The following is a 20,439-nucleotide window of genomic DNA, read 5'->3' on the forward strand; positions in this document are numbered from 1 at the left end:
GGAAGGAGTCGTGAAGCACTCTGTTAGCCAGGCCAAAAACTGCGCAGGAAGGTCCAGAGCTGAGAGGACATTAGTTAGAAACCTCCAGTCCAGATTGTCATACGCCTTTGCTAGATCCACCTGAAGACAGCCCCTAGAGGTTTGTCCCGAATTGTGAAACCCTTCCACTAGCTCTGACGCCAAAAGCACATTCTCACAAAGCAATCTCCCATGAATAAATCCAACTTGGTTTACCTGGACTGCTTCAGATACAAACAGCTTGAGTTTGTTTTTGAGGATCCTCGCAATGAGCTTGTAAACGGTAGTGCAACAAGATATAGGCCTAAACTGGCCAAGTTTATCAGCTCCTAGAGTCTTAGGAATAAGAGTGATTGCTGTCGCATTGAAGTTGCGTGGTAAGTATCCTGAGGAAAAGAAGCTTTGGACAGCGCTCACCAGATCCATCCCCACAACCTCTCAAGCTTCGATAAAAAACTCGACTGGAAACCCATCAGGGCCCGGAGCCTTATCCTTGGGCATAGACAATAGGGTTTCTTTGATTTCCTCAGGTGTTGGAAGCATTATTAACCTCGAGGCTAGATCAGATTGGCATCTAAAGGAGGTAAGCCCCTTAATCTCCTCAACAGACATAGGGGAGACATGCTCATTAATGGAGCCAAGGAGATTCTGGAAATAAGTGGTGATCATGTCCTTGATTTGATCCGGATTGTCTACTCTCTGATCATCGACTCCCCTCAGGTACTTAATGACGTTTCTTCCCTGATTTGCAAGCACTGACTTATGGAAAAAGGTAGTATTATCATCCCTTTCCGTGAGCCATCTGATACGAGATTTCTGTCTATAAAAAGATTCCAGAGCTTTAGAATAAAAATTCCACTTCCTTCGTGCCATGAATTCTGCTCTAAACAGAGTATCTGAGGGAGAGACCAGTAAATCAGCTTGGATTGACTCAAGCGCCTCCAAGGATTCCTTAGTCCTCTGCTGTAAATTCCCGAAACCTTCCCTGTTTAACTTCCTACAGGCAGCTTTAATATGTTTCATTCTCTGAGCAAAGGTAAAAAGCTGGGAACCTACCGCAGTGTCTTCTTCCCAAGCTCGAGACATCATTTCTTTGAACTTGGGATGGGTGGATAAGAAAGAAAAATATTTGAAACTCTTTTTATTTCGAGAATGAAGCACCTCCGTAGACACCAGACAAGGGGAATGGTCCGAATCACCCGGAGGATCAAAGACAGCCATAGTCTCTGGGAATGAGGATCTCCATTGTTCATTACCAAGAATCCTATCCAACTTTCGTAGAATAGGATCCTCTTCTCTTCCGTTAAACCAAGTGTAAAAAGCTCCCCTGCTTGAGAGATCTGACAAATCATTTTCTTCGAGACATCTACTAAGTTCTGTCATCCCCAGAATAGGCAGTTGATGAGGAATGATAGAGAAGTGCTCATTAGAAGACAAAATCTGGTTAAAATCCCCAAGCACTAACAAGGGTCGGGAACGAGCAGGAGAGCGATGGACGATGTTTGACAACTCTGTCCATAATAATCGCCTCTGAATTACCGTGTTAAAGCCATATATACAAAGGCAACTGAGAAGCTTTCCTTAGATATAGGATCGAAGACTCCACAGAGCATAAGTTGAGCTGACTTGAAATAAACAATTAGGGAGATCGCAGGATCCCAAGTTACCCAAATCCTGCCTAAGTCCGAGTATTCATAGTTGCATTCCTTCCTCCAACCCGGGAAGGTTGATTGATGAACAAAATCCGCATTGCCTTCAGTGACATGCAGTTCCAAAATACTGCCAACAACAGGCGTATTATTCCACATCCAAGAGCGTAAAAATCTCTGTCGAGATTGGCTATTCAAGCCTCTTACATTCCAACAAAAAATCTTCATACTGACAAAAGGTGAAGATATAGCCAACAAAGGCTCTCAGAGACCTGCAAATCTATTCGAGGAATCCCCTCCTCGAGTAGACTGCGAGATACTAACTTCTGAGTTCAAAAAACCTTGAGGTGAAGGACCCTTCAAAACATACCTTCCACCCTTCACTTTCTTGGAAAAGTTCTTGCTAACCCGTAGCTTAACAAGTTTCCTGCTACTCCTAAAGCCAATGGACGGGCTAGAAGCTTCAGATGACTGCACCTTTGTGGTCTGACCACCACTCAAATCCCCTGCAATTCCTGAAACTGACTGATGCGCCTCCGGAGGAGGAGGAACAACCACAGGATCCACCACGGGAACATCAACAGCAGTTTTCGAAAGAGCCACTCCAATATCTCTCCTCGCCCTGCTCTCCCTAAACCACTCCTTCACTGTCTCCTGAGAAACCGTATCCACCAAATCTACTCTCATGTGCCTAGTCTCCCCTGAGGCTGGAGGAGTGCTTCGACTCCTTTCCTTTGATCTACGGCGAGCTTCCGCCCTCTTCTTTGTTTTCTTATTGGCAGAAGGTGAAGCAGGAGGATATGTCTTATCAGATGATGAAACTACATTGGTTTCCTTAGCTGGAGATGGACTTGCAATGGAAACCACACTTAACCCGATATCAGTCTCTGCTGTGGCAGTACCACCAGGGATAAAAGGCTGAAATTCTGAATCACCAAACTTCTTCTTTCGCAAAGGCTGTGGACACCGGTTGAGAAGGTGCCCAAACCGACCACAGTTACATCATTTAGGCGGTAAACGAGGATAAGTAACATTAACTTTGATCGAGTTATTCTATTCATCTCGCACTAAGATGGTAGTAGGAGGAGGATGATCCAAAGCTATCTCAACCTTAACCTTAGTATCACCAAAGTTATAAGGGTCAAGGCGAGATTTCTCTGTATGAAGCGGTTCACCAATTGCACTAGTTATTGTACTGATACCTTCCAAAGAGTACATCTGAGGCGGGACATTCTTTAAAACTGCCCAGGTTGGAGCCGTGGTTAGCTCCGGCATTGTGAGGGAAGCATCTGCTGACCAAGGATAAACTGAGAATGCACAATTTCCTGCTTGCCAGTAACCAACCTGCAGAACCCAGTTGCGAGTAGACACACATGGAATGTAAATCAAGCAAGACGAGTCTGATACCATTCTGATGATAATGTTTCCAAATTTTCCCCAAGCAGGGTTAAGGTCTGAGAAAATCTTCGAAGATGGAGGAATGAGTCCATGGAACTGAGCAATAATGTGACCTTTCCATTGGTCAGCTGTCTTCAATAAAACAGAGGCAGGTGCTTGAACGACCGGACAACCATCTTCATAAGTTACCGGTGTAGCTATTTTCCGGAGGTTTCTAAGAGAAGCCTTGAATCTCTCAGCGTCAGAGAGAACTGCTGGAGAAGGCTTTGGAGCATGAGACAGAGCATTAGGAGACGAGCTACTGTTTACCCATTTGGGAGCCAAAGTCGAGATCTGGGGATCTGATGTCGGCACCGGAGGCAAAGAGGGATTAGAGTTGTGACACACAGAGGAGATTTGAACCACTGCTGAGGAAGGAAGAGGAGAAATCATCTGGGGCAGACCGGGTGACGAGGTTTCAGCTGACAACTTAACCGCGGCTGTCTGCGATGAGGGCGCATCTGGGGGTTCCGGCGGAAGCAGATCTGGAGGTTTCCGATTGGGGATTTGTTCATTTGAGAGGGAAGCCATGAAGAAAGGAAGCGGAGGGAGAAAGAAGAAAGATTCTCAGTGAACGGCGTGAGGCCAGACACCGGTTGGAGACTGGGGGGAATCCAATCACCTAATTTCTCTCGGTTTCTCTCACTCGTTTGAACATGTTTTTACTAAACAGAGCTTTGCAGTTGTAGAGGTTGAAGGGAAGGAGAAGGTGGTAGTGCCAAAGGAGGTGTTTGTGGGCGCTAAACCTTTGTGGGAGGATTTCCTCATTGGAAAAATTTTAAATCCAAAAGCTCCACATGTGGGTAAGATCCACATGATAGTCAACAAGATATGGTGTTTGGGTGATAAATCAACGTTGATTGATGTTTTTCCTGTTAATGAGTCCACGGTGAAGTTATGAATCCGCAGTGACAGCATGAGAACTAGGGTTTTGAATAGAGGCATGTGGAATATCATGGATATCCTTATGACTATCTCAAAGTGGTCGCGGTATGAAGCAGACTCGCAGTCGGCGCTGAAGTCTATTCCTTTGTGGGTTACCTTGAGGAATATTCCTCCCTCAGTGTTTGTTTATAGATAAGGGTTTAGAGTATCTTTTTAGTGCGGTGGGTAAACCAATTCGGTTTCATCAAAACACGGAAGATTGTGTTACTTTTACAGAAGCTAAGATGTTGGTTGAAGCTGACTTAACGAAAGTGCTTCCACGAGAGTATGTTTATGGAGGGGAAGAAGAGGGGGAGGTTGAAACGATCATTCAATATGGCTACCCATGGTTGCCACCGCGTTCCAGTGGTTGTGAGAAATGGGGACACTTAACGACTAATTGTCTCTCAGTGACTAGCTCTGCTATAGTGGATGTTAGTGAGGCGGTTGTTTTGCCATCTGCTATATCACCTGTTGTTCCTTCGGGGAATAGTCCGACTGTCGGGGATGGTTCTAGCACTACTGAAGTAACCACTAAACCACCTCCACCGGTTCCTACTGACAATGTTGTGGTGTCTTCGGAGAAGGAGGGTTCTGATCAGGCATGGATCACTCCATCAAAACATGGTCGTAGTCCGGGAAGGTGCAGGAAGGGATCAAGCCTAGTGAGGATACCATCCTGTCAAACACTTATTCGGTTCTTGGAGAGGTAGAGGGGGTGGTGGAGGAGATAGTGCTGGAGAAGCAGGTCTCGCATCCGGTGCCTGTTCTGGTTCCTCCTCCGGGGGATCTGGCTCCTACTAGGATGGGGGGTAAGGATCGAGGGGAGAAGCCGGTGGCTACGCTTCGTCCGACTCTACCTCGGGACTCTAAATCAGCACATAAAGCGGTATCAGTTGCTTCTAATCAATCCTCTAGAGTTTACTCTAGGGATCTGAGCAGGAAGCCTTCCCATAAAAAATTTTAAATGTCAGGGTTCTTCTGGAATGTTCGGGGCTTCAACAAAATATCAAAACATTCCGTGATACAGACGTGGTTAAGAGAAACTGATTTCTAGTTTGGTTGTTTGTTAGAGACTCGAGTGCAAGAAAAAAATGCTCAATGTATTTGTGGGAAGGTGTTTAGGGATTGGTCGATGTTGGCGAATTATGAGTTTAATAGTCGAGGTCGTATGTGGGTTGTATGGAAAAATAATTTGCGGGTAACTCCTTTTTACAAAAGTGAACAGCTGATCACTTGTTCGGTCAAGTTAGAGGATCAACCGGATGAGTTCTTCTGTTCGTTTGTATATGCTCTGAATACTGTGGAGCAATGTAAGGTTTTGTGGCAAGAGTTGAAGGATCATGCGGATTCTCCAATTATATGCACCAAACTGTGGGTGCTTATGGGGGATTTCAATGAGACATTAGATATATCTGAACATTCGCGGGTGGAGGATCATCCAATGGTTACTCATGGCATGCGGGACTTCCAGTCTGCTGTGGGATATTGTTCGCTTACTGATATTGCAGCCAATGGTCCGCTGTTCACCTGGTGGAACAAACAAGATCATGATCCAATCTTGAAGAAACTAGACTAGGTGTTGGTAAATGATGTTTGGCTCCAACGGTTCCCGCGAACTTATTTAGTGTTTGAGGCAGGGGGTTGCTCAGACCATTTGCGTTGTCGGTTGCTTTTGCAGAGTGCAGAGCCAGTTAGAAAGCGTCGTCCGTTCAAGTTTGTCAACGTTCCTACTACTTTGGATGACTTTAAGCCTATGGTTGACACTTACTGGAAGACAACACCCTCTCTGTTTTTATCTACGTCGACTCTGTTTCGATTCCATAAAAAATTGAAGGGTTTGAAGCCATTGGTTCATCGGCTGGCAAAGGATCAAATCAGTAATTTGGAGAAAAGAACTCAAGTCGCTTTTGAGGAGCTATGTGCAAAGCAAACACAGAACATGACTAATCCTACTGTGTTATCTATGGAGGAGGAGAATGAAGCTTTTCTTCGTTGGGACCATGTTGCCTCTTTAGAGGAAAGATTTCTCAAGCAGAGGTCGAAACTGCATTGGTTGCAGGTTGGAGATAAGAATAACAATGCTTTTCATAGGGCTGCTGCTACTAGAAAAGCGGTAAATACTATCAATGAGGTTAACTGCCCCAATGGTACTGTTGCTAAAGGTGAGGATATTAAGCTGGAGGCTGAGAGATATTTTAAGGAGTTTTTACAATTCTCACCAACTGATTTTGAAGGGGCTGAGGTTGCAATGCTCCAGGATTTGTTGCCGTTTCGATGCTCCTCAGTGGATCAAGCACAACTTATAGCGCCTGTTACTGCAGAGGAGATCAGGAATGTTCTCTTTGCTATGCTAAATGACAAGTCTCCTGGTCTGGATGGCTTTACTTATGAGTTCTATAAGGCAATATGGGATATTCTTGGCCAAGAGTTTATTCTTGCAGTTCAATCTTTCTTTGTCAAAGGTTTTTTGCCTAAAGGGATAAACTCTACTATCCTAGCGCTTATCCCGAAGAAGTTGGATGCTATGGAGATGAAGGATTATAGACCAATTTCTTGTTGCAATGTGCTATATAAGGTCATTTTGAAAATTCTTGCTAATAGACTGAAGGTGATGTTGCCTAGTTTCATTGCCGGGAATCAATCGGCCTTTGTAAAGGATCGGTTGCTGATTGAAAATGTGTTGCTTGCTACTGAGTTGGTCAAGAACTATCACAAGGAGGCAATCTCGGAGCGTTGTGCGATTAAGATTGATACATCGAAAGCTTTTGATTCGGTTCAATGGCCCTTCCTCTTGAATGTCCTCTCGGCACTGCAGCTACCAGCAGAGTTTATACATTGGATCAGATTATCTGTTACAACTGCTTATTTCTCTGTCCAAGTTAATGGAGAGCTTGCGGGATTTTTTCATAGTTCTAGGGGGTTGCAGCAAGGCTGTTCTCTGTCCCCCTATTTGTTCGTCATCTGCATGGACGTCCTGTCTAAACTTCTTGACAACGCTGCTGGCACAGATCAGTTTGGTTATCATCCGCGGTGTAAAGCTCTCAATTTGACCTATCTAAGTTTTGCTGATGATTTGATGGTCCTTACTGATGGTAAACCACGTTCCATTGAGGGCATTATCTCAGTTTTTGATAAGTTTACCAAGCTATCAGGTCTCAAAATAAGCATGGAGAAATCAACTGTATATCTTGCTGGTGTTGCGGATCTAACATGTCAACAAATATCGCATCAGTTTGATTTTGTAGTTGGGGAGCTTCCTGTTCGATATTTAGGTTTGCCGTTGGTGACTAAATGTCTTACTTCCGCTGACTATGCCCCTTTGCTTGAGCAGATCAGAAAGCGTATCGGTTCTTGGACATCACGCTACCTTTCTTTTGCAGGCCGTTACAACCTCGTCAGCTCTGTTCTGTGGAGCATCTGCAACTTCTGGATCGGTGCTTTTTGACTTCCCCGAGCATGTATTCGTGAAGTGGAAAAGCTTTGCTCTGCTTTCTTGTGGTCGGGTTCTGATCTGAATCCAAAAAAGGCCAAACTACAGTGGGATGCAGTCTGTAAGCCATGCCGAGAGGGAGGGCTTGGTCTTCAAAGCTTGCGAGAGGCAAATGATGTGTGTTGCCTAAAGTTGGTCTGGCGAATACTCTCTCATGGTCGGTCTCTTTGGGTCCAATGGGTTGAACGTTATTTGCTGAGGGGAAGGTCGTTGTGGGTGGTTCAGGAGAACACGAGAATGGGCTCTTGGATTTGGCGGAAGATCTTAAAATACAAAGCTGTCACCCAACAGTTCTGTAAGGTGGAGGTGGGAAATGGTTTGCAGACCTCTTTTTGGTTCGATAACTGGTCCGCTTTGGGCAGGTTGGTGGATGTGACAGGGTCTCGAGGGGTTATTGATTTGGGGATAAGTCGATCAATGTCAGTGGCAGAGGCCTGGTCGACTAGGAGACGTCGGACACCTCGTCTTCCGCATCTCCTCTCGATAGTGGATACACTACGTTCGTAGTTTCAACAGAGAACAGAGTAGCCTGATCTCGTGTTGTGGAACGGAAAGAAAGACAGATACAATGCGGAGTTCTCTACGGCGGACTTGGAATCATATTCGGTCCACCTGTCCTGAGGTTTCATGGTACCGAGCGGTGTGGTTCACTCATGCCACTCCCAAGTATACTTTCTGCACATGGTTAGCGGCTCATGACAAACTGGCTACAGGTGATCGAATGCTAAGGTGGAACATTGGGGTTACTGGGACCTGTGTTTTTACTCCCAGCGCAGTGTCGAAACTAGATCACATCTGTTCTTCGCCTGCGTTTTCTCTTCTGCAGTGTGGGAGGCGACGGCAAAGGGGGTGTTCCGATCACAGTACTCAAACGACTGGCATCAGCTTTTGACCTTTCTATCAGACACGCGCCTTGATCGACTGGGCAGCTTCTTAACAAATTCTACCTTTCAACTTACGGTGTACACCATCTGGAGAGAACGCAACGAACGACGGCATGGCCAACCTGCTAACACCTCGGGACAACTGATCAAATGGATTGATCGTCAAGTGAGTGATCAGATTTTGTCCATTCAGCGAACGAGAGATAGGAGGTTTGATAATGGCCTTCAGGCTTGGTTCCAAACTAGACTGTGATCTTGTTTTCTCTTTCATTATGTAATCTTCTTCAACTAAACTATTCAAAATCTAGCTGCACTTGTTGTAACAAAGCAATTTTGTGTTGAATATAATTTAACATTAAATTCAAAAAAAATAAAAGAGACTAAGAGACGATTCAAAGATCAATTCATTTCACAAGAAAAAACAATCAAGAGAAACATCTGATGCATTGTTGTAGCGAGAGGATGATGATAACAATAATATGGAGCTTTTGTTTACTCTTCTGTCTTTCTCACTCAACACTTGTTATTGCTAAACACTTGTGTCTTCCAGACCAGAGGGATGCTCTTTGGGAGTTCAAGAAAGAGTTCTCTGTCCAAGAGTTCGATCCCTCTATTTCTGGTGTTAAAAAGACAGAGAAGTGGAGGAAAAACACTGATTGCTGTTCTTGGGTTGGTGTCTCTGTGATCCTAAGACGGGATTGGTGGTAGAGTTGATCCTCGGGTACAGTTACCTCAATGGCCCTTTACGATCTAATAGTAGCCTCTTTAGACTACAACATCTTCAACGCCTAGATCTTAGCAGCAATAATCTCTCCGGTATTCTACCAGAATCTATTGGCAACCTCAAACAATTGAGGTCTTTGAGTCTTTTTCGTTGCAATCTCTTTGGAAAGATTCCTTTTTCACTCGGAAGTCTTTTTTATCTCGCTTATCTTTTACTTTCTGATAATGATCTCACCAATAATGAAGGACCAAATTCGATGGGCAACGTAAACCAACTTACGGATTTTCAACTAGTGCTACTCAACTTGACCTCGCTCATCTGGATCGACCTTGGTTCTAACCAGTTCAAAGGTATGCTCCCATCAAACATGAGTAGCCTCTCCAAACTGGAGTATTTTGATATTAATGACAATTCATTTTCTGGAACCGTTCCCTCTTCTGTCTTCATGATCCCTTTGTTGGATAGACTTGACCTGAGCAGAAACGACTTCAGCGGTTCACTTGAGATTGGGAATATCTCTTCCCAATCTAACCTTCAAACATTATACATGGGAGAAAACAATTTCAAGGGGCCAATCCCAAGATTTATATCGGAGCTAGTTGGGCTCTCGGATCTTAGCCTTTCTTTCTGGGACGCATGAGAGGCCATTGTTGATTTCAGCATCTTCTTGCATCACAAGTCATTTAAGTCACTCGATCTTTCAGGGATTCATTTGAATATCAGTTCAACGCTCCATCTTCCCTGACCAATTAAAATCTTGGTTTTATCATCCTGCAATATTTCTGAGTTTCCCAAGTTTCTAATAAGCCAAACCAGTTTGCATTTTTTAGACATCTCTGCCAATCAAATTGAAGGCCAAATACCATAATGGCTATGGAGTCTGCCAGCTTTGATGTACGTAAACATTGCTCAGAATTCCTTCAGTGGAGAACTAACTATGTTACCAAACTCTATCATCGATACCTTTATAGGCTCTGATAATCAGTTTTCAGGAGAGATTCCTAGATCAATATGCAAATTCGATCATCTTAGTACACTTGTTTTCTCCAACAACAACTTCAGCGGTTCTATTCCACGGTGTTTAGAGAATTTCAATTCTTCTCTTTGGATCTTGCATCTTCGGAATAACAGTCTCTCTGGTGTTTTCCCAGAGGAGATTATCAGTGCTAACTTGATATCACTAGATGTTGGTGGCAACCAGTTATCAGGACAACTTCCCAAGTGGCTGATCAACTGCAGTTATCTCCAGTTTCTGAACGTGGAAGATAACATAATCAATGACAAATTTCCACTCTGGTTGAGTTCGTTGCCCAATCTACAGATTCTATTGGGATATGTATATTGTATATTGTACAATATTCTCTAGATAAGGTTTAGGAAGATTTACATATTAGTATATCTTGGTCCCCAAGTTTAGATACCCTAGTTCTCTTTGTATAAATACGTGATGTAATGGTTGGAGATGAATAACACAAACATTCTATTCTTTTAGCCGATTCTAGTTTTAACATGGTATCAGAGCTAAAAGCTTGAAAGATCTTTTGTCTCTCTTCTTTTGTCTCTTGTCTATCTGTTTTTCTCTCTTTTTGTTCTCCGTTTGTTTTGTTTCTCTTCTCCGTTTGTTTCTTTGATCGGTTGATCAATATTTTTGATGGGTGAAGAAAAAGCTATCATGGCTAAGGTTTCCGACTCTAACACAGTCTCGCCTTATGCGTTGTCTTTGTCTGATAATCCCGGTTCCATGATCTCCTATGTTGTGTTGAGTGGAGATAATTACTCGGAGTGGGCCACCTAGATGTTTAACGCTCTTCGTGCTAAAAGAAAAAAGTGGGTTTATTGATGGTTCCATTAAGAAACCTACAGCAGTTGGCTCGAAGTTGGAGTCTTGGACAAGCGTGAACTCGATGGTTATTGGTTGGTTGCGCACCTCGATCTCTCCTTGTGTTCGTTCCACGGTGTCGTTTATTGATGATGCTACAGAATTATGGGAAAGTTTGAAGAGCCGTTTCTCTGTTGGAAACAAGGTTTGGATTCATCAACTTGTGTGTCAGCTTGCATCGTGTAACCAAGATGGGCAGTCCGTCATGGATTATTACAGTTGCCTGGTGAATTTGTGGGACGAGCTTCAGAGGTATCGACAACTTCCGGTGTGTACGTGTGGAGCAGCAGCCAAGATCGCGACAGACCGCGAGGAAGAGAAGGTTCATCAGTTTGCGATGGGCCTAGATGAATCTTGATTTGGCAACGTTATTTGCCAAATTGTTGATGCTGATCCCTTCCCCGATTTAGGACAAGCCTATGCTAAGGCTGTTCGTGAGGAACAACAACAAGCTGCTAAGAAGAAAGAACAACAGTACGATGCAGTAGGATTCGTTGCTCGGCGAGACTCACATCAGCCTGATTCGACCTCTGCATCACTTGCGAATGAATCCGTGGAAGCTTCAGGTTTTGCAACACGCTCTGTTCCTTCGAATTTTTCTCAAGGAAACAACAGGAACAGAGAGCGTTCCTTGCTCTGTTCCCACTGTGGAAGGTCAGGGCATGAGAAAGAATTTTGTTGGGAAATTGTTGGTTATCCTGAATGGTGGACTGAGCGCAACAAGGGTGGATGTTCATCAGGTCGTGGTGGTCGTGGTTCGACTTCAGGGGGAGCTGGACGTGGTACCAACTCTGTTTTTGGTGGATGTGGTCGTGGTTATGCAACTGTAGCTCATGCTACAAGTCCCCACGCCTCAGCCTTCCCTAATTTCACACCTGAACAATGGCAAGCAATCAGTAAGATGGCTTCAGAGAAAACAAGTAATCACATAGATAAACTTTCTGGTAAGATATTTTCTGGTAAGATTCATGAGGATTTAATTTTAGATACTGGAGCCTCTCATCATATGACCGGAAATCTTAAGTTGTTAGTCAATGTGACATCCGTACCATCTTGCTCTGTAGGATTTGCGGATGGAAGTAAAACTGTATCTGAAAACATGGGAGAGTTTCGTGTTTCGGATCATCTTACTCTCGCCAATGTTTTATATGTGCCAGATTTAAATTGTTCTCTTATCTCTGTTTCAAAGCTTCTTAAGCAGACTGGTGGTGTGGCATTCTTTACTGACACGTTATGTGTTGTGCAGGACCGTTTCTCGAAGACTCTGATTGGAGCCGGGGTAGAACGTGATGGGGTTTATCTTCTTGAAGATGTTGCTGTTGTGCGGGTTAATAAGGTTAGAGTGCAGTACGACTCAACTTTGTGGCATCGTCGGCTTGGACATCTTGCTTTTTCAGTTCTTTCTACTTTACCTATTGGTTTTGATGTTTCAAACTCAGCTAGTCCTCCATGTGACGTGTGTTTTAGGGCTAAGCAAACAAGAGAAGTTTTTTATGATAGTTCAAATAAAGCAATGGATTATATTTCGCTTATTCATGTGACGGTTAGGGTGCTTATCGTGTTTCTGCTTCGTCTGGAGCTGTTTATTTTTTGACTATTGTAGACGATTTTTCTAGAGCGGTGTGGACACACTTTCTATTAGAAAAATCTGAAGTTTGTCAAATTTTACAGAATTTTTGTGCTTATACCAAACGACAGTTTGATAAGCCGGTTCGGATGGTTTGGAGTGATAACGGAATAGAGTTCATGTGCCTTGCATCATTTTTCCAAAGCAAAGGAATTATTCATTAAACATCGTGTGTAGATACCCCACAACAAAATGGCCGCGTTGAAAGGAAACATCGGCACATCTTGAATGTTGCTTGGTCTCTTTTGTTTCAGGCTAGTCTTCTGGTGTTTTTTTGGGGAGAAGCAGTTTTAATGGCTACATACTTAATAAATAGGACGCCAACAAAGGTTCTTCAAGATCGCACTCCGTATGAACTTCTTCATGGGAAGAAACCTGTTTATGATCATATTAAGGTGTTTGGGTCTTCCTGTTATACTCATAGACGTTCTCGAGATAAAGACAAATTTGGAGAAAGAAGTCGTCATTGCATTTTTGTGGGTTACCCCTTCGGCAAGAAAGGGTGGAAGGTGTATGATCTTGAGACCGCAAAGTTTTCCGTCTTCTGTGTTGTTATCTTCCAAGAGGATGAATTTCCATTTGCCATCAAGTCTACTTTGCAAGACCAGCCTGTTTCCTCTCCCATTGCAACGATTGATGATGACTGGCTGGTTCATTTAGAACCCACGCATGAGGACAGGGGGAGTCCCGCGTCGTATACTGCTAGGTCCAAAGAGAGTGAGTCAGGTGGTTTGTCTACTTCACAAGCTCCTGTTGAGCCTACTTCTGCTGAAACAGTTGCTACACATACTGTCCTAAATCCTGTTGTTGATAGTGCTAGCGGTCAGTCTAATGTTGAGTTGGGACAGGGAAAGCGTCAAAAGTTTTCATCCGTTAAATTAAAAGATTATGTGACTTACTCCACACGTTGCAACGTTGAAGACACCCATCACGTTTTTCCCGACTTCTCCTCAGTTTCTTCGTCAACGGTTCAAGGTACACACACTCCCTATCCTCTCACAAATTACATATCTGATGAAAAATTTTCGCCTTCTCATCGTGCATTTCTAGCGGCTGTCGTTAGTGGGGTTGAACCGATATCGTTTAAGCAGGCCATGCAAGATCCTCGTTGGACTAACGCGTGTGGTACAGATATCACTGCGATGGAAGAAAACCATACTTGGGATGTCGTAGATTTGCCTCCTGGCAAAGAGGCTATTGATAACAAATGGGTTTTCAAGATAAAGTATCATTCTGATGGATCGCTCGAACGGTATAAAGCTTGTTTAGTTGCTTGTGGCAACCGTCAAGTCGAAGGGGAGGATTATAATGAGACATTTGCTCCGGTCGTTAAAATGACCACCATACAAAGTTTACTACGTATCGTTTCTGCCAGGAATTGGGAAGCTCATCAGATGGATGTTCATAATGCGTTTTTGCACGGTGATTTGGAAGAGGAAGTGTATATGAAGTCGCCAGTTGGTTTTCGTCATTCTGCTCCAAATAAGGTGTGTCGTCTCCGCAAGTCTTTGTATGGGCTTAAGCAGGCGCCTAGGTGCTGGTTTGCGAAGCTTACCTCTGCATTGACAAAATTTGGTTTTGTTCAGTCTTATGAAGATTATTCTCTGTTTACATATTCCAAGGGTGAGGTAGAGCGTCGGGTTCTCATATATGTTGATGATTTATTAGTTTGTGGAAATCATTCTCATATGCTTAAACGGTTTAAGGAGTATCTGGGAAAGTGTTTTCACATGAAAGATTTGGGTAAGGCGAAGTATTTCCTTAGGATTGAGATTGCTAGAAGTGCTGAGGGTATATATATGTCTCAACGGAAATACGTTCTTGATATTGTGTCTGAAGCAGGGCTTCTCGGAGCTCAGCCATCTCCTATACCGATGGAACAAAATCACAAATTGGGGTTGAGTAAGAGTGATTTTCTTTCTAATCCTGAAGTGTATCGTCGTTTAGTTGGTCGTTTGATCTATCTTCTTACTACACGTCCTGAGTTGTCCTATGCCGTTCACCTTCTATCTCTGTTCATGAAAACACTGTGAGTTGATCATTTGGAAGTTGCACTCCGGGTTGTTAGATATTTGTAGGGTACTCCAGGACAAGGGATTCTCTTGAGCTCCGACTCGGACTTGACTCTTACTGCGTATTGGGACACGGACCATGGTTCATGTCCTCTTACTCGTTGTTCATTGAGTGGTTTTGTTATGTTTTTAGGTGGCTCTCCTATCTCTTGGAAGACTAAGAAGCAAGATAGGGTGTCACATTCGTCTGTTGAGGCTGAGTATCGTTCAATGCGTCATATGTTGCAAGAAATTATGTGGCTTTGGAAACTCTTCGTGGATTTGTGATGTTCTCAAACACGGTCTGTTCGGCTGTTTTGCGATAGTCAAGCTGCTATTCATATCTCGTCTAATCCGGTGTTCTATGAGCGTACCAAACATATTGAATCTGATTGTCATGCTGTTCGAGATGAGGTTCAAGCTGGGACGCTTACTATGGTTCATGTTGGTACTGATATCCTGATTGTTGATATCTTTACGAAGGCTTTGGGTCAAGTTCCGTTTGAAAGATTATCAACCAAGTTGGGCATTTGTGATTTGCATGCTCCAACTTGAGGGGGAGTATTGGGATATGTATATTGTATATTGTATAATATTCTTTAGATAAGGTTTAGGAAGATTTACATATTAGTATATCTTGGTCCCCAAATTTATATACCCTAGTTCTCTTTGTATAAATACGTGATGTAATGGTTGGAGATGAATAACACAAACGTTCAATTCTTTTAGCCGATTCTAGTTTTAACAGATTCTTATCCTTCGTTCTAACGAGTTCCATGGGCTGATATCCTCTCATGGGGATTCTTTGAGTTTCCCCAAACTACGAGTTTTTGACATTTCTGAAAATCACTTCAGTGGAGTGTTGTCATCAGATTACTTTGTTGGTTGGAGTGTAATGTCATCGGTCGTAGCCATTGTTGATATTACGCCTGGATATGGGGTCTTAGGATATGACCGAAACTCCTATCATAAATATGTGGTTCTGACGATTAAAGGATTGGAATTGGCACTGGTAGGGAGTGGTTCAAAATCTACAAAACCATTGATGTCTCGGGAAACCGACTCTAAGGAGATATTTCAGAATCCATTGGTATGCTCAAGGAATTGATTGTGCTCAACATGTCAAACAACGCTTTCACTGGCCATATTCCACCACTTCTGTCAAACTTGACCAATCTCCAATCATTGGATTTGTCTCAAAACAGATTATCTGGCAGTATTCCACCAGAGCTCGGAAAACTCACGTTTCTAGGGTTGATGAACTTTTCTTACAACAGGCTTGAAGGTCCAATACCAAAAGCCACTCAGATTCAAAGCCAGAATATCTCATCATTTACCGGGAATCCCGGTCTATGCGGTTTTTCTCTTCTAAATAAATGTGGTGGAGAAGTATAAGAAGAAGATGAAGATGAAGAAAAGGAAGAGAAAGATCAAGTATTTAGCTGGATTGCAGCAGCAATAGGATATGTACCTGGTTTGTTCTGTGGACTAACCATCGCTTACATTCTCTTACTTAATAGGCTAAGAGTTCCCCAGCTTTTCCACTTTTCTTCTCCGTGACCGTTGAAAAAATTATCAATAATAAAAGTGTCATCTTGAGTATCTGTCTTTTTTTTTTGTGTTACTTTTATCTTTATCTTTAAGTTCTCGTTGACCAGATATTCTTTGGTACTCTAGGCTTATTAGGCTCCATTTATGGTAAATGTTCAGTCTATATGGTTGAAACTTATGATTGCTTTTTTTTGTGTCATACACTCATACTACCCTCAGTAGTCATGTAAGACAAGATCCCTCTGATCGTGGTGACGCACTTATACATCCCTTCTAAAATGAATTTGTAAGATATATACAGACTCCAATAACACATGCATTACCACTTCTACGTATAGTACTTCAAGCAAACATGACTCATTTTTATGATAGACCATGTGCAATAATATAAAAGATCATACTTCTTCCGTATAATTTTACCTGAATGAATTATAATAATGAATATTTTCAGATTAAGTGATTTTCTTATTAAGACGTCAAGATTAATTGGCTGTTGGAGGAGCTAAAACAAAAAGATGAGGTTACAAACATGGCTTTGCTTGCGGCTCTGTATCGTTTTGGTCACGGTAGGAGATGCGGTTCTTGATGGTGCAATCAAATCGTTGCAGAAGAGTATCATTTAGTTCGGTACAAGTTGCAATAGATGAATTTTACTCCATGTTTATGTGTCAAACTGTAAACTTAAAATCAATCAAAATCTATCTCTTCAGGATTCACGTTACGTGGCTCACAAGGTTTACACCGGAAGTAATTATTTAAAATTGTTTTAAGCCAGGAACTGAACGTTTTGTTTTGTATATTGATGTCTGCTCAGACGATAGCTTGAGACAAGCGTTTTCTAAATATGGCCAAGTGCTTGATGGTAAGTGTAGTCTTTGGATTACTCACCATTCAAGAACTTGATGGTAAATTTCTCGCTTGCTACATATTGTCCCTGCTTCGTCAACAGAGGACGGGTCTCTCAGTTTCGGCCTTTCGGGGTCTGATGCTGTTTGGTTTAAGATTCTAGAACAATAAAATAAAAGGGTAAATATTGTTCTGATATTTCTAGGAAGAGCGGTAAATGATCAATCCAGTTGGCACTATTGTTCTATGGAGTCACGACGTCGGCCACATTCTCAGTTCGTATAAAAAGGACCACTACAAGAAAACATGGTCGTTTCCGACGGAATTTATGATAGCGACCTATCCGTCGGAAATTTCTGACAGAATTTTCAGAAACATCTAACACATTTCCGAGAAGAAAACACAGCGACGAAAATGCGTCGGACATTTTCAATGGGACAAAGAGCGTTGGTATTGCGTCGGAAATTTCCGGCGAGGGTCTGACAAAAGGTTAGATTTTCCGACGCCTTAATCATTGTCGGAAATGTGTCGCAAATTCCTGACGACCTTCTGATGGCTAATTAACCGTCGGTAATTTTCAACAGATTTCTGACAAAAATTTAGCCGTTATTATAGCCGTTTCTAGCCGTTTTGAAATTCTGACAGCCCGTCAGAAAACAGTCGGAAATCCAACGAAACAAAAAAAAGATATCTCTAAATGACTCTACTCTCATTCACACAATTTGCAAAAGAAAAACACAAAACCAAAGAAAAATGTCTTCTTCGAATCCGTTTAATTATTTTTGATCATGGATGGACCAACCCATGCATGATCCAGTGACAAATTTACTTATGCCAGATTACGCAGAAGGTCTACAATAGTTCATGGCGTTTGCGACAAACCAACCGGTAACCATAAATTCCAAAGAAATGTATTGTTCATGTTGTACTTGTCAAAATTTTAGATGTATTCCTGTATCTCAAGTTTGGTTGCATTTGTATGGGCACGGCTTTATGCCGGGTTACAAAATTTGGTTTATGCATGGTGAGAATGAGTCAATGGTGGATTATGCTAGTTGTAGCGAACATTATCTTGGGGATAGTTTAGAGGAAAAAATAGCTGAAGTAGATGCTAATATAGAAACTGTTCAGATGGTGAATGATGCATTTCGTGAAAATGTACAATCGTTTGATATAGCTAGTGATAGAGAGTAGGAACCTAATCTAGAAGCAAGAAGGTTTTTTGATATGTTAGACGCAGCTAAGCATCCATTATACAAAGGATGTAAAAAAGGTCATTCACCATTATCAGCTACAACTAGGCTGATGGGTATCAAAACAGATTACATTTTGTCTGAGGAATGTGTGGATGCGAGTACTGATTTTGTGAAAGATATTTTACCATAAGATAATATTTCACCGAGTACTTACTACGAGGTGCAGAAATTGGTCGCTGGTCTTGGTTTGTCGTATCAGATGATAGATGTGTGTATTGACAATTGTATGTTATTTTGGAGAGAAGATGCAGATCGCTTGACATGTAAGTTTTGTCGCAAACCTCGGTATCAAGAAACTAGTGGAAGAGTTTCGATTCTGTATAAACGTATGTGGTATTTGCCATTATCAGAGAGGTTTAAGAGGTTATATCAGTCAGAGCGCACAGCGGGCCAATGAGATGGCATGCGGAGTATACAACTGAAGGTGAAATTACGCATCCCTCGGATGAAGAAGCATGGAAACATTTTCAATCAGTGTATCCTAGTTTTGCTTTTGAGCGAAGGAATGTATACCTTGGATTATGTACATATGGATTTAATCCCTTTGGGAAGCGTGGGAGGCAATACTCGTTGTGGCCAGTTATTGTGACTCTTTACAACTTGCCGTCATCTTTGTGCATGATACGAGAGTTTCTGTTTTTGACTATCCTCGTTCCTGGTCCAGAGAATCCTAGAAGATCACTTGATGTGTTATTTCAACCACTTATCTATGAGTTGCAAATGTTATGGGAGCATGGTGTTGAAGCTTTTGATGTTTCATGTCAGCAGAATTTTGTCATGCGTGCAGCACTTATGTGGACCATAAGCGACTTCCCCGCATATGGTATGTTATCTGGATGGATAACTCATGGAAGATTATCTTGTCCATATTGTCAAGATAACACTGATGTGTTCCAGTTAACGCACGGACGAAAGACTTGTTGGTTTGATTGTCATAAAAGATTTTTACCGAGTAACCATCCTTATCGCCGAAGCTCCACCTTGTTTACTAAGAACAAAAAAGTTTTTGAAGGGCCACCTCCTGAGGTTGATGGTTCTTATGTGCTAACTCAATTACGAGATTTTGGTGCGGATATGACGGTTGAGGTTGGTGGTAATGGGCATGAACCTGTTGACGGTTATGGAATTAATCACAATTGGCATAAAAAGAGTATTTTCTTTAAGTTGTCATATTGGAAGGATCAACTACTAAAGCATAATTTAGATGTCATGCATACTGAGAAGAACTTCTTTGATAATGTCATGAACACCGTCTTAAATGTTCCAGGTAAACCAAAAAATAACTTGAAGTCTAGACTAGACTTACCATACATTTGTTCACGGAAGAGCCTTCATGTTTTGCAAAATGGTAAAGGACCGATTCCTGCATTCCGGTTAGATGCACATTCAAAGAATGAGTTCTTTGATTGGATTCTACATAGTGTTAAATTTCCAAATGGATACGCATCTAACTTCCGTAATTGCGTCGATCTTGGAGAAGGGAAGTTTTCTGGGATGAAAAGTCATGACTGTCATGTGATTATGCAACGCCTCCTTCCATTTGTGTTTGCCAATCTTCTTCCACAAAATGTGCATAGAGCAATTGCAGGTACACTCATTTTATTGAGAAAGTAAATAAAATTATATTAAATTTTTATAACTTTGTTAAATATTTATTATTATAATATGCAGGCATAAGTGCTTTCTTCAGAGATCTATCTGCTCGAACACTCACGGTCGATATTGTTCGGAATTTGGAAGAAAAGATACCAATGCTCCTTTGCAACTTGGAGAAGATATTTCCATCGTCCTTTTTTTATGTTATGAAACATTTACCAATTCATCTCCCGCGGGAAGCAGCTCTCGGTGGTCCTATTCAATATCGATGGGTGTATCCGTTTGAGCGTTATATGCATCATCTCAAGAAAAAAGTGAAAAATCTAGCAAGAGTAGAGGGTTCTATTGTGGCATAAAGTATAAATGGAAGAAACTTCAAACTTTTCAGAATATTACTTTCCAACACGTGTTCAAACAAAGAGCCGTCGACCTGCTTGACACGATGATGGAGGTGAAAAACCATTTTATCCAGTCAACGTCCCAAATATATTTCAGCAAATCGGG

Source organism: Camelina sativa, unplaced genomic scaffold (genome assembly GCF_000633955.1).
Source record: "Camelina sativa cultivar DH55 unplaced genomic scaffold, Cs unpScaffold00382, whole genome shotgun sequence".
NCBI lineage: Eukaryota > Viridiplantae > Streptophyta > Magnoliopsida > Brassicales > Brassicaceae > Camelina > Camelina sativa.